The sequence below is a fragment of the Cyprinus carpio genome, unplaced genomic scaffold (genome assembly GCF_018340385.1).
Source record: "Cyprinus carpio isolate SPL01 unplaced genomic scaffold, ASM1834038v1 S000006632, whole genome shotgun sequence".
Taxonomy (NCBI): domain Eukaryota; kingdom Metazoa; phylum Chordata; class Actinopteri; order Cypriniformes; family Cyprinidae; genus Cyprinus; species Cyprinus carpio.
This window is the reverse complement of record NW_024879262.1, coordinates 54,551-65,836: the sequence shown is the minus strand read 5'-3', so window position 1 is coordinate 65,836 and position 11,286 is coordinate 54,551. Positions and strand designations below refer to the sequence as shown.

The window sequence follows — 11,286 nt, the reverse complement described above, 5'->3', positions numbered from 1 at the left end:
GAAAACCCCCCCTGGTTTAGCTGGTTGCAACTAAACTCTGCAGTATGTTGGCCCTCGAGAGAGCAGGACTGGGACACCGTCAACTCTACACCATTTCCTGTTATCCTGTTAAAAAAAGCATTGTTTTTTACTCACTCGAGGAAGCGGGTGATGTATTCACGGCTGCCAGCGTGACCAGTTGGGTAGAGAGGTCCCATACAGGAGCTGCGGAGACATGATGAAAGGTCTTTTCCCAATAGGCTCACACTCATTGCCGTTACCATCATGCTGAATCCCAAAGCTGTGGCATAAAGCAAATTTAACAGAGAGAGAGAGTGAGAAGGCACTGCTGGACTGGCATTCAGCCATATTTCACATTGGCTTAAAAGCTGGTAATTCAATCTATTAACATTTACAAAAATAGGTGGCAAGACCATGGTAATTCACTATCCTTTCTACATAACTTGTCTGTGGAAAGTTGTATAAACTCTTTTAACTGTAAACCCTAGTTTTTGCACAAAATCCACAAGAATACATTGAAGGGGACATAATTACCCTTACAAAAATTAACCATGGTTTTGTTATAGTAAAAAATTTAGTCACTAGTCAGTTTTTGCCATATTGATTACCATTTGTATAACCACAGTTTCACTACAAATACCACGGTTAAAATATGGTTAGTGCAGCAAAACCTTGGTTAATTTGTGGTTACCATAGTTCAACTAGAGTAACCAAGGTTTTTGGTGTTTTAAATTTTTTTTTGTAGTAAAACCATGGTTAATTTTTGTCAGGGTATATATCTAATGAAAGACAAACTAAGTTAGCTTGGTTACACTTTATTTTAAAGTGTCCTTGTCACAGTGTAATTACACAAATAAGCACTGAGCAATATTAATTAACAACATGTACTTACTATAGGATAAAAGGGGTCATATGATGCTTTTTTAAAGATCATTATTTTGGGTATTTGGTGTAACAGAATATGCTGACATGCTTTAATGATCAAAAAACACATTATTTTTCAATTACTGTACATTATTGTAGGTCCTCTATGCGCCGCCTCTCTCAAACGCCTCGTTTTCTACAAAGTCTCTCTTTCCAACAAGAGCAGTCTACTCTGATTGGCCAACTGACCCAGTGCATTGTGATTGGCTGATCACCGCAAAAACACGTCGCAAATGTAATGCCCCTTTCTATAATTGTAAGCATCATCTTTCAAAATAAATGTAAAGACACTTAATAATGTCCTTAGTTTAACATCAGTTCAAGCCCAAAAGGGGAACAGAGTCGCGTGACAGACACAGTGATGAAGCTCGTATGTATTTGCAGTACACAAGCCATGGATGGTTAAGACAGCTGACTCCCCTGTGATGTGACCCTGTCTCTCTCTCTCTCTCTCTCTCTCTCACACACACACACACACACACACACACACACACACACACACACACAGAGATACTATTAGCAAAACTCCGCATTTGAACATTCAATAGCATTCAGTACTTATACTAATAACAAAACATACTTACAGAAGCTAATTCAGACGTGCCAGATTGTTGTAGCAAAGTCAGAATTACTTCCTCTCCTAGGTTTACGAAACGGTCATCCATAAAATGCGTTGCTGTTCTGTTGTAAGTAATCTTAAACATTCCTAAATGCATCTACTTTCGGAAGGCCAAATAAAGTGCTTTTGCTTTCGCCTAGAAACACACAGCATCTCCCTGACATGGCTGCTTCAAGACTAACTGCGGTTACTGAAATCACACCTTCTTTCTTTGCGTGAACATTTGGGCGGAATTACGGAAATATTTCCACATAGTGACATAGATATGTGGGGGTGTGATTGAATGAGCTGTTTTAGGGGGGTGTGGCAGAGTCTTAACTTTGATAAAGAATATCTCTTTGGATTTGAGACTTTAGTCTTTGCTACTTTACAGATCTTCTTCATGCACCAAGAGCTTGTAACACTCCAAAGAGAAAGGAAAAATTTAAATCACATCATATGACCCCTTTAAGGTTTGATTTATAGGTAGTTGTTGCTCCATAATTAGGCTTGATTGTTATTAGTTATTGCTACATATATATTTTATATAAAGTTTTAGGGCAAAATATATATATATATTATATATAAAGTTTTAGGGCAAATTTTACTAAATATGGCAAATTAGCAAAGTGCAATTCCAAAACAGCGCCGATGGGTGTGGAAATTTCTGCAGGTGATTTATCTACATATCGACCAATGCAACATAACAAGCACAGATCGTGATTAAACAATAAATAAAATAAATAAATAAGCCACAGTATGCTGAAAAGAACCAAAGGCCAAAAAATTAAGGTTTGCTAGAAGTTTTGACAGAGCTGGTATTGTGTGACTCCTAGTTGAGGGTTCAGAGTCATCTTCTATTCCCTGAAGCAAATTAAAAATAACATTGGCAAACGATACGTTCGGATAATGTGTTCTTTCCAAATAAATTAATACGTGTGGAAAAATCCTCTCCCTTCTAAAACATGCTTTATTTGGGCATTAAATAATGGCACAAATACCAGTAATTATAAGAGCACAAACGTTAGTAAATCTCGTTGCGTGATTCATTTTGAATACACTCCTCCCATAAATTTTGCTTCTAAAAGGGAATCTCCTAGAAATACATATTCAATAAGGTCAGATGCAAAAATAACTGTGTCCACGCATTTTCAGCTCTAATATGTCACTGCCCTGTTAGTAATACTGGCCCTTACTGTTAACTTTTCATTGTGCAAATTCCACACACAGAAAACAGTGGTTATACAGTTTATTCTTACAGAAATGTACTGAACTGAATTTTGAACAAAAATATGAACTTCACATTTCTGGTTTAAACCACAGCTTGCTCCATAGACATGCATTATAAACATTACTTTCCACATATTTTTTTTTACAAATTGTGGGGCTGGGCAAGTCAAACTAATTTTCTGTTTAACAGATGTTGTTGATAGAGCTTGAATATTTCTTAAAGGGGTCATATGATGCAATTTCAAATTCTCTTTGGAGTGTTACAAGCTGTTTGTGCATAGATAAGATCCCTAAAGTTGCAAAGACTAAAGTCTCAAACCCAAATAGATATTCTTTATAAAATTTAAGACTAGTCCTCGCCCTCCTAAAATGCCTCGTTTAAACACGCCCCCACATGTCTACGTCACTGTGTGGGAAGATTTGCATAACATTGCCCAAATGTTCATGCAAAGAAAGAAGGCGTAACTTTTATTCTCACTGTAGTATTGTTGCTGCTGCCGCTATGTCGTGGAGATGCTGTGTGTTTCGTTATGAAAACGAAACTACTTTGTTTGGCCTTCCAAAAGGGGACGATATCCACTTCGTCATGCCTAGAGCTGATCTGTACTGGTAGCTGAGGAAATACATCAACTTCGCACTGTGGAACACCAGATCGGCTTTCACCATGGACGAAGCGGAGTCCAGCCCGGGTCATCACATGTGGTTGCCGCAAGCCCGCCGGCTGCTCCTTCGTCAAATCCACCAGCCGCACCGTTCTCAAGCCCGCCGGCCGCCGCTCACTCAATCCCGCCGTGTGTGAAGCTGTGTGTTTCGGTGTGAATGCGAAACTACTTTGTTTGGCCTTCCAAAAGAGGACACAACTAGAAATCAGTGGTTAAGATGTAATTACAACACTGTTCCAGAACAGTTCAACCCAAATATTCAGATGCGTGCAGCGCATTTTATGGAGGACTGTTTCCTGAACCTGCAGAGTAGCCTACGATGCGTCTGTGCACAAAGGCTGTTTCTATAAAGTGGGGCAGTTCCAACTTTACAAGGAAAGTCTGGCCCTTCTGACTCACAGCCTGTAAGTATGTTTTTAATATTTAAAGAATTTGCCACTGATGCTTCAAACGTGAGTTTTGAACAGTGTAGAGTAGTGCTTGTTGTTTGTCGTTTCTCTGATCACAAATGCAGATATATTGTTGGTTTCGTCTCATTGCGCCTGGAGACAGCATCACAGTATGGTAAGGGGTGTAACATTTCTGTCACACACTTGAGGTATTCAGCCAATCAGCATACACCTCACTTTTCAGAACGATGAGCTATGTAAAATCAACATGTAGAGAAGCAACAACATTAGTACATTATGTGGAAAATAATGTATTTTTTGAACCTTAAACCACATAAACTCATTGCATTACACCAAATACACAACATAATGTTCTTTTTAGCAACATCAAATGACCCCTTTAAAATGTACATTGAGGAAATTCAGATTTTCTAATATACTACAAAGACTGGTGTCTCAGCTATAGCAGTCTAGAAACAAGGCTCACTGGAGACCCTTACTGAGCTGTCAAGCTGCCTTTTCTGAGTCCAGCTGTGCTTGACTGTTTATCATGATATCTGTGGCGTGACCACAAACATTTATAAAAGGCATGTGTTACTCTAAGTCTGAGTAAGGCTTCTAATATGGCTTCTAACAAACAAACTGTCATTTAAGAGTACATTCCTGTGAAAAAAAAAATCCCCATTTCTGCACCACTAGGCAGCACAAGTCACATTCAGACCACCTTCATTTACATAATGGTCTGGAACAAACACTGACTTCTTAAAAACTATTTCATATTATCTTAAAGGGAAATGTACACAATGAATCACACAGATCAGAATGAAATATAGCTGGAGAGGTGCTGGCAAAAAACTTTATAGTCATAATTGGTACCAGAAAGATTCCCCTACTCCACAACTCTCATGCCAAAAAAGCAGTTGGTTCAGCTTTATACTGAAGAATAACGAGAGAGAATATTCAGTGTGTGATGGCCTTATACTGCCTCCAATAAAGAGTGTGTTACTGGACTCTTAACTCCACAGAGCTAATGCATGTTTCATCAAAGACACCTTGGCTTTGAGAGCAACACAAAATGAGCAATTTGCATGTGCAACACTGTTTTTAGTTTTAGCCGAGGAAGAAATCTGTATTTCTTTCCAAATTTGATCAAGGAAAAACACAGAGGTGTCAATTTTGTTGTGTATTATTTCTAAACCAGTGATTAATACACACACAATGATTTTTTTAAGCATTACATTATTAACATGCAAAATGATTTTTTTTTTTTAAGAAATTAATATCTTTATTCAGAAAGATGAATTCAATTGTTCAAACGTGACAGGAAAGACTTTGACATTGTTACAAAAAATGTTCAATTTCAAATAAATGCTTTTATTTATTTATTTATTTTATACTCTTTTAAAAAAATGCAGCAAAAAAATGTTCCAAGGTGTAGCAGAACACTGCATATCAGGTGTGACACTGAGGACTGGAGTAATGACTGTTGAAAATTCAGCTTTGCCCTCACAGGAATAAATTACATTTTAAGATAATATATTAATTGAGGCCATTTTTGCTTCAAGTGGTCTTAAAAACCTTTTGATCTAAAGTTGTTTAAATGTATATATCATGTACACATGGAAATTCCATCAATAATCTTTCAAAAGTATACCTAACTTGTAAATATAATTGTATACAGTATATGTAATCTGTGTTATAGGGCTTACTTGTGGCCAAGCTCATGTGCGATTGTAAATGCCAGGGTCAGGCCTGTGTCTTCATTGATGCTGCAGCTGCGGAGAGGTTGGCACATTCCAGCCACATGAGACAATCCCAATGTCTCACAAGGCTTATTGATGGCGGCACAAATGTCTTTTCTGTGTCATAGAAAATGGTTAACACGTATTATAAATATGCAAAGCAATGCAATTTTAGTTACAATTAGGCCATATGTACCTAGTAATAAGGACAGCCACATCATGATGGACTGGATGATCATCATCCTTCATATTGATGCCTTTCTGCCACTTACAGAAGCTGTTCAGGCTGTTGTCTGCATGATGTGTAATTTTCAAATCCTCCTGATAAAATATTTAAATACATAAAATGGGAAAATTGTATGCAAAGTTTGTATGTATGAAGTATGACATAATTATTGAGTTTAACTACTTATAATTAATTTGAAATATAAAAATAAAATAAAAATGGATTTATTGGAGCTTTTATTGAAGGTATTGAGGAATGAGAATTTATGAAAGTAATGATTCAACTCTAAAATACATTAACTTTTTAAATGGTGGCAAACACTATGCATATAAATACAGTGCGGTGGTTCCCTTTCAGTTGGTCACTCGCGACATCACGCTGATTAACCGACGAACTGGGATCTCGCTTAGAGAGACCAATCCACTTCTTGTGTAAATTCAACAAGCCAATGCACATTGGCATGCGATTATTGTATCCAGCGGCCGCTGATCACAGCATATGTAGGCAGCAGGTGCAGCGCTTAGTCATCTTTTCGCTTCAGAGCCGAGCGATCACATCATTTTGCTCCTGACTACTCTACTGAGAGAAGAAGACTGAAAGAGTTAAGTGCACTCTTTGAAAGCTCTTCCTGTTGCCGGTACAGCACCTCAGCGGAGGTGGTTTCCCGTGAAAAGTGGGTTGCACACATCAGGCTGCACTACCTCTTGTTGTGTTGCAGGCAGCCATGAATCATGTTCTCATTGCGGGAAGATGATCATCTCGGCGTTGCGGGCCAAGCTCCATTACCTCAAAGAAGTGGAACTCCATTGCCTCTGCCTCGATCTAGTTTCATTATGGCGGCAGTCAGGCGGGGGCTACTTCAGGCAGTAGCATGGGCGGTCTGAGGGAAACATTGATGGCAAACCCTCCAGGGAATCAACCCTCGGGGGACCATCACTCCTCTTGCACTCCGCAACCAGTTGAGCTGCCAATGGAACTGTACCAGCAGTATCTTTTGGTGCTCCTCTCGATGACCGGATGTTGATTGCTACATCGGAGGGTGAGCTGGAGCTTTCTGGAGAGGAAGATTCAGCTGCACTGCTGCCTCCGGGACTTTAGCAATCGGTTCCATAAATAACAGCTATGCTTTCCCGGGCCACCGTGAGGGTAGGGCTTGAGTGGAGACCTCCACGTGTCCCAAGCCCTCAAGAGTAGACGATTGGTTCTTTGGGTTGGTCCCCACCCCAGTGCCATTCTTCCCAGAGGTGCATGAGGGGCTTACCAGGTTGTGTATGGCACCCTTTTTCTGCCAGAAGCCGACCTGCTAACTCCTCCTCCCTCACCACTCTCAGTGGTGGTGCAGCTAGGGGATATACGGGGGTCCCCCCCGGTGGAGTTGTTGGTTGTGTCCTAATACCACCACCACCTGGCAAGATATACCGTGCCTCCCCTCCCGGGTCTGTTGGTACTCGCCCGGTCTATCTGACAATGCTTATACGGCCTGTGGAGAAGCTGCCTCTGCTTTATGGTGCATTCACACCAGACGCAAATGAAGCATTAAGCATGAGTGATTTACATGTTAAGTCAATGCAGAGACGAGATAGACATCCTGCGACACGATCCGCGCGAATGACGCATCACGGATTGAGCATTTTGGGCATTTGACGCACGTAACGTGTGATTTGCTCAAATCGGGAGTAGAAAAATGTGAACTTTGGCGAAAATTTGCAACGCGTTAACCAATCAGGAGAGTGCTCTAGTAGTGACGTGATTACGACGTAGCGAGCTGAGGCAGAAATCTGAAACAACAATGGAGGACAAAATCATCACCGCTGTATGTGGATACCTGGAACTATATGATATAAAGATAATTTCTGCAGGGAATGAACCAGACTCACCTCAGCCGGTTGGGCCTTTGGGTCAACTGGGAAAAGAGCAAACTCTCCTTGGCACAGAGGATCTCTTTTCTCCATATGGAGTTGGATTCGGTCGAGCGCGCCTCATGCAAGGATGTGCTCAGTCGGTGTTGAACTGGCTGAATATGTTCAAGTGCAGAACGGCGTTCCCACTGAAACAGTTTCAGAGGCTCCTGGGGCATATGGCAGCTGTAGCGGCAGTCACGCCGCAGGGGCTGTTTCATATGAGACCGCTTCAACACTGGCTCCATGGCTGAGTCCTGACGTGGGGGTGGCGACGCGACACTCACCGGGTTCAAGTCACACTGGCCTGCTGCCAAACCTTCACCGCACAGACAACACTGCGACTGTTGTATACATCAACCGACAAGGTGGTCTACGATCCCGTCACATGTCACAACTCTCCCGCCACCTCCTCCTCTGGAGTCAGAAGAATCTGAGGTCTGTACAACCGGGCAGCCTACGAGCTGTCACGAGCTGTGCTCCCGGGAGAATGAAGACTACATCCCCAGATGGTCCCAGCTGATTTGGAGTTGTTTAGGAGTCACTCAGGTAGACCTGTTTGCCTCTCCAGAAACCTCTCACTGACAGTTGTTCTACTCCCTGGCCGAGGGAACACAAGGCATGGACACACTGGCACACAGCTGGCCGTGGGGCCTTCGCAAGTATGTGTTTCCCCCAGTAAGCCTTCTTGCACAAACACTGTTCACAAGATCAGGGTGGATGAGGAGCAGGTCCTGCTTGTGGCACCTTACTGGCCCACTCAGACTTGGTTCCCAGAACTTATGCTCCTTGTGACAGCCCCTCCTTGGCAGATTCCTCTGAGGAAGGATCTACTGACTCAGAGACGGGGGCACCCTGTGGCACCCGCATCCAGACCTCTGGAAACTTCATGTATGGTCCCTGGAGGGGACACGGAGGTTCTAGGGTGACTTACCCCAAGAGGTAGTTGACACCATCACTTCGGCGAGAGCACCGTCTATAAGACACGCTTATGCCTTGAAGTGGTACCTGTTCATCAAATGGTGCTCTTCTCACCGAAAAAACCCGCGGAAATGTCCGATCAGAGTCGTGCTGTCCTTTCTCCCTCAACCCTTAAAGTCTATGTGGCTGTGATTGCTACCAAACACGACCCCATGGAAGGCAGTCGGGGGGGAAGCATGACCTGATCATCAGGTTCCTTAGGGGAGCAAGAAGGCTAAATCCTACAACCCCCCCAACCCCAACCAGACCTTCTTGGGACCTGTCTCTAGTGCTCAGAGCACTACAGCAAGGCCCATTTGAGCCTTTGCAGACAGTCGAGTTGAAGTTTCCTATCAATGAAAACTCTGCTCCTGCTTGCATTGGTCTCCATCAAGAGATAGGGGACCCTGCACACATTTCTGCCAAAAATTTGGTGCCTAGAGTTTGGGCTGGCTGACTCCTAGGTAATCCTGAGGCACCGGCCTGGCTATGTGCCCAAGGTTCCCACTTCTACCTTCAAGGATCAGCTGGTGAGCCTGCAAGAGCTGCCCCCCGGAAGAGGCAGACCCGCCCTAGCTTTGCTTTGTCCTGTTCTGTGCATTGAGATGTACATAGAACTGGACACCAAGCTTCAGGACCTCAGACCAGCTCTTTGTCTCTCCCCTCCAGAAGGGGATAGTGCCATCTCTAAGCAGAGGATGGCCCACTGGATAGTGGGTGCCATCACCCTGGCTTATGAGGCACAGGGTGTGTCCTGCCCATTCAGCTCACTCTACTTAGAAGTGTTACATCCTCCTGGGCGCTGGCTTGTGGTGCCTCGCTGGCAGATATTTGTAGAGCTGTGGGCTGGGTGACCCCCAACACGTTCGCTAGATTCTATAACCTTCGTGTGAAGTCGGTATCCTCCTGTATTCTTACCTCAAACGGGTAGAAGCACTGAGAGGCCCCGGCTTTGGGTCGGCTTGCTAAAACCGCTCCAGAGAGTCCATACTGACGACCCTGTCAAGCTTGATGAATCCGTGAGAAACCAGTAGAGGGCTGTCTTGTTCCATATGTAGAGACCCAAAGTGGATCCCATATGTGTAAGTCCACAGTATATACCCACAGAGCCCATTTTTCCTTGGCAGATTTCCTGCTATTTTCCAAGAGGGTTACAATCACCTCTAATCTTCTATATGCTCCTAGACGAATTGTTCATAATGTGTAAGTGCTTCTGAAACCTCCTCCTTCAGTAAGGATGGGCCTTCTGTAAACCTTCCGGTTCCAAGTGGAAAGGGTACGTATCCCAGTGTTATCCAGTCTTACAGAGTGGGTAGTGCCATAGTAGCAGTAATGGTCTTCTTGTGGTAGGCCTCAGCCTATGCCAAAAAGAAGGGGAGCAGGGAGGCTTCCACAGGACACTGGAAGGAGGAGCAGTATCAATGGCACTTTGGTAGGGATCCCAATTAGTCGGTCAGAAATCCGACGTGACGTGAGAGGAACCCACTGATCATGGAACGTCTCAGTTACATATGTAACCCTTGTAACATGAAGGAGAGGAACAAAAGACGTCAACTCCCGTCACCACGGCTGCTGTACCACTGCTTGGGCAGCTGGGTCACCAGCTCGGCTCCTCAGCGAAAACCTGAATATACGCTGCACACCTGCTGCCTACTTATACTCACGCTGTGATCAGCAGTAGTTGGATGCAATAATCACATACTATTGTGCATTAGCTTGATCAGTTTACACTCAAAGTGGATTGGGCTCTCTAAGCGAGATCCCAATTCATTGGTCATCCGACATAATGTCTCTGTTCAGGGAATGAGGGTAACATACGTAACCGATACGTTACACACCACACTGTAAACCACAATGCCAAAATAAATGTAAAAAAAAAGAGCTTTCCATATGTGACCTTGGACCACAAAACAAGTCATAGGGGTCCATTTTTTTTAGAAATTGTTGATTTATACATCATCGAAAGCTGATCTCCATATGTATGATAAAAACACTTCACATATAAATATGATCAACACACATACATACAGCACATCAAACAGGGTAACCAGAAGCTCAACTGTGCTAAATTAAATCTTATTGGTTCTCGCACATTAAGCAAACCAGGCTGAACTTTTGTTACCCTATTCGATGTGTTCTGTGCATAATCAGTGTTGATATGGAAATAAAAGCCAAATCTTATGGGTTTATAACTACATGAGCATAAGTAATCGTAATTGATGTCATTGATGACAGATGACATTGGGTGAACTAATCTTCAGGGGTTCCCAACTCTGGCCCTAAAGGTCCACTTTCCAGTGGAGTTTAGCTGAACAAGCTAATCTAGGTATTCAGGATTACTAGAAAGCTTGAGGGCCAGAGTAGAGAAGTCCTGCTTTAATGCATAAATCACTAGGAGAAAGCATCTCAAAAATGACCCCTGGCCCCAGACTTTCAGATTTAAACATATACAAGTCAAGTCAAGTCAAGTCAAGTCTGCTTTATTGTCAATTCTTCCACATGTACAGTACATACATACAGAGAATCGAAATTGCGTTACTCTCAGACCCCCGGTGCATACAGATAACACTAACAGTAGAGCTTAAAATCTAGATCAAATATAAAAATATAAGATAAAACTATACAATAAGGGAATGTAAAAAAGACAATCTAATAGA

The 11,286-nt window shown here is 42.7% G+C and overlaps 1 long non-coding RNA gene across 1 annotated transcript; it reads right to left on the bottom strand.

Annotated features, from left to right (window-relative positions):
- Positions 1-254: 254 nt before the first annotated feature.
- LOC122144291 lies at positions 255-5,891 on the bottom strand. The gene is made up of 3 exons (XR_006159637.1): positions 5,742-5,891; positions 5,513-5,662; positions 255-280 (listed from the first exon to the last, which is right to left on the bottom strand). It is a non-coding gene; the product is annotated as an uncharacterized LOC122144291 (long non-coding RNA).
- Positions 5,892-11,286: the final 5,395 nt, after the last annotated feature.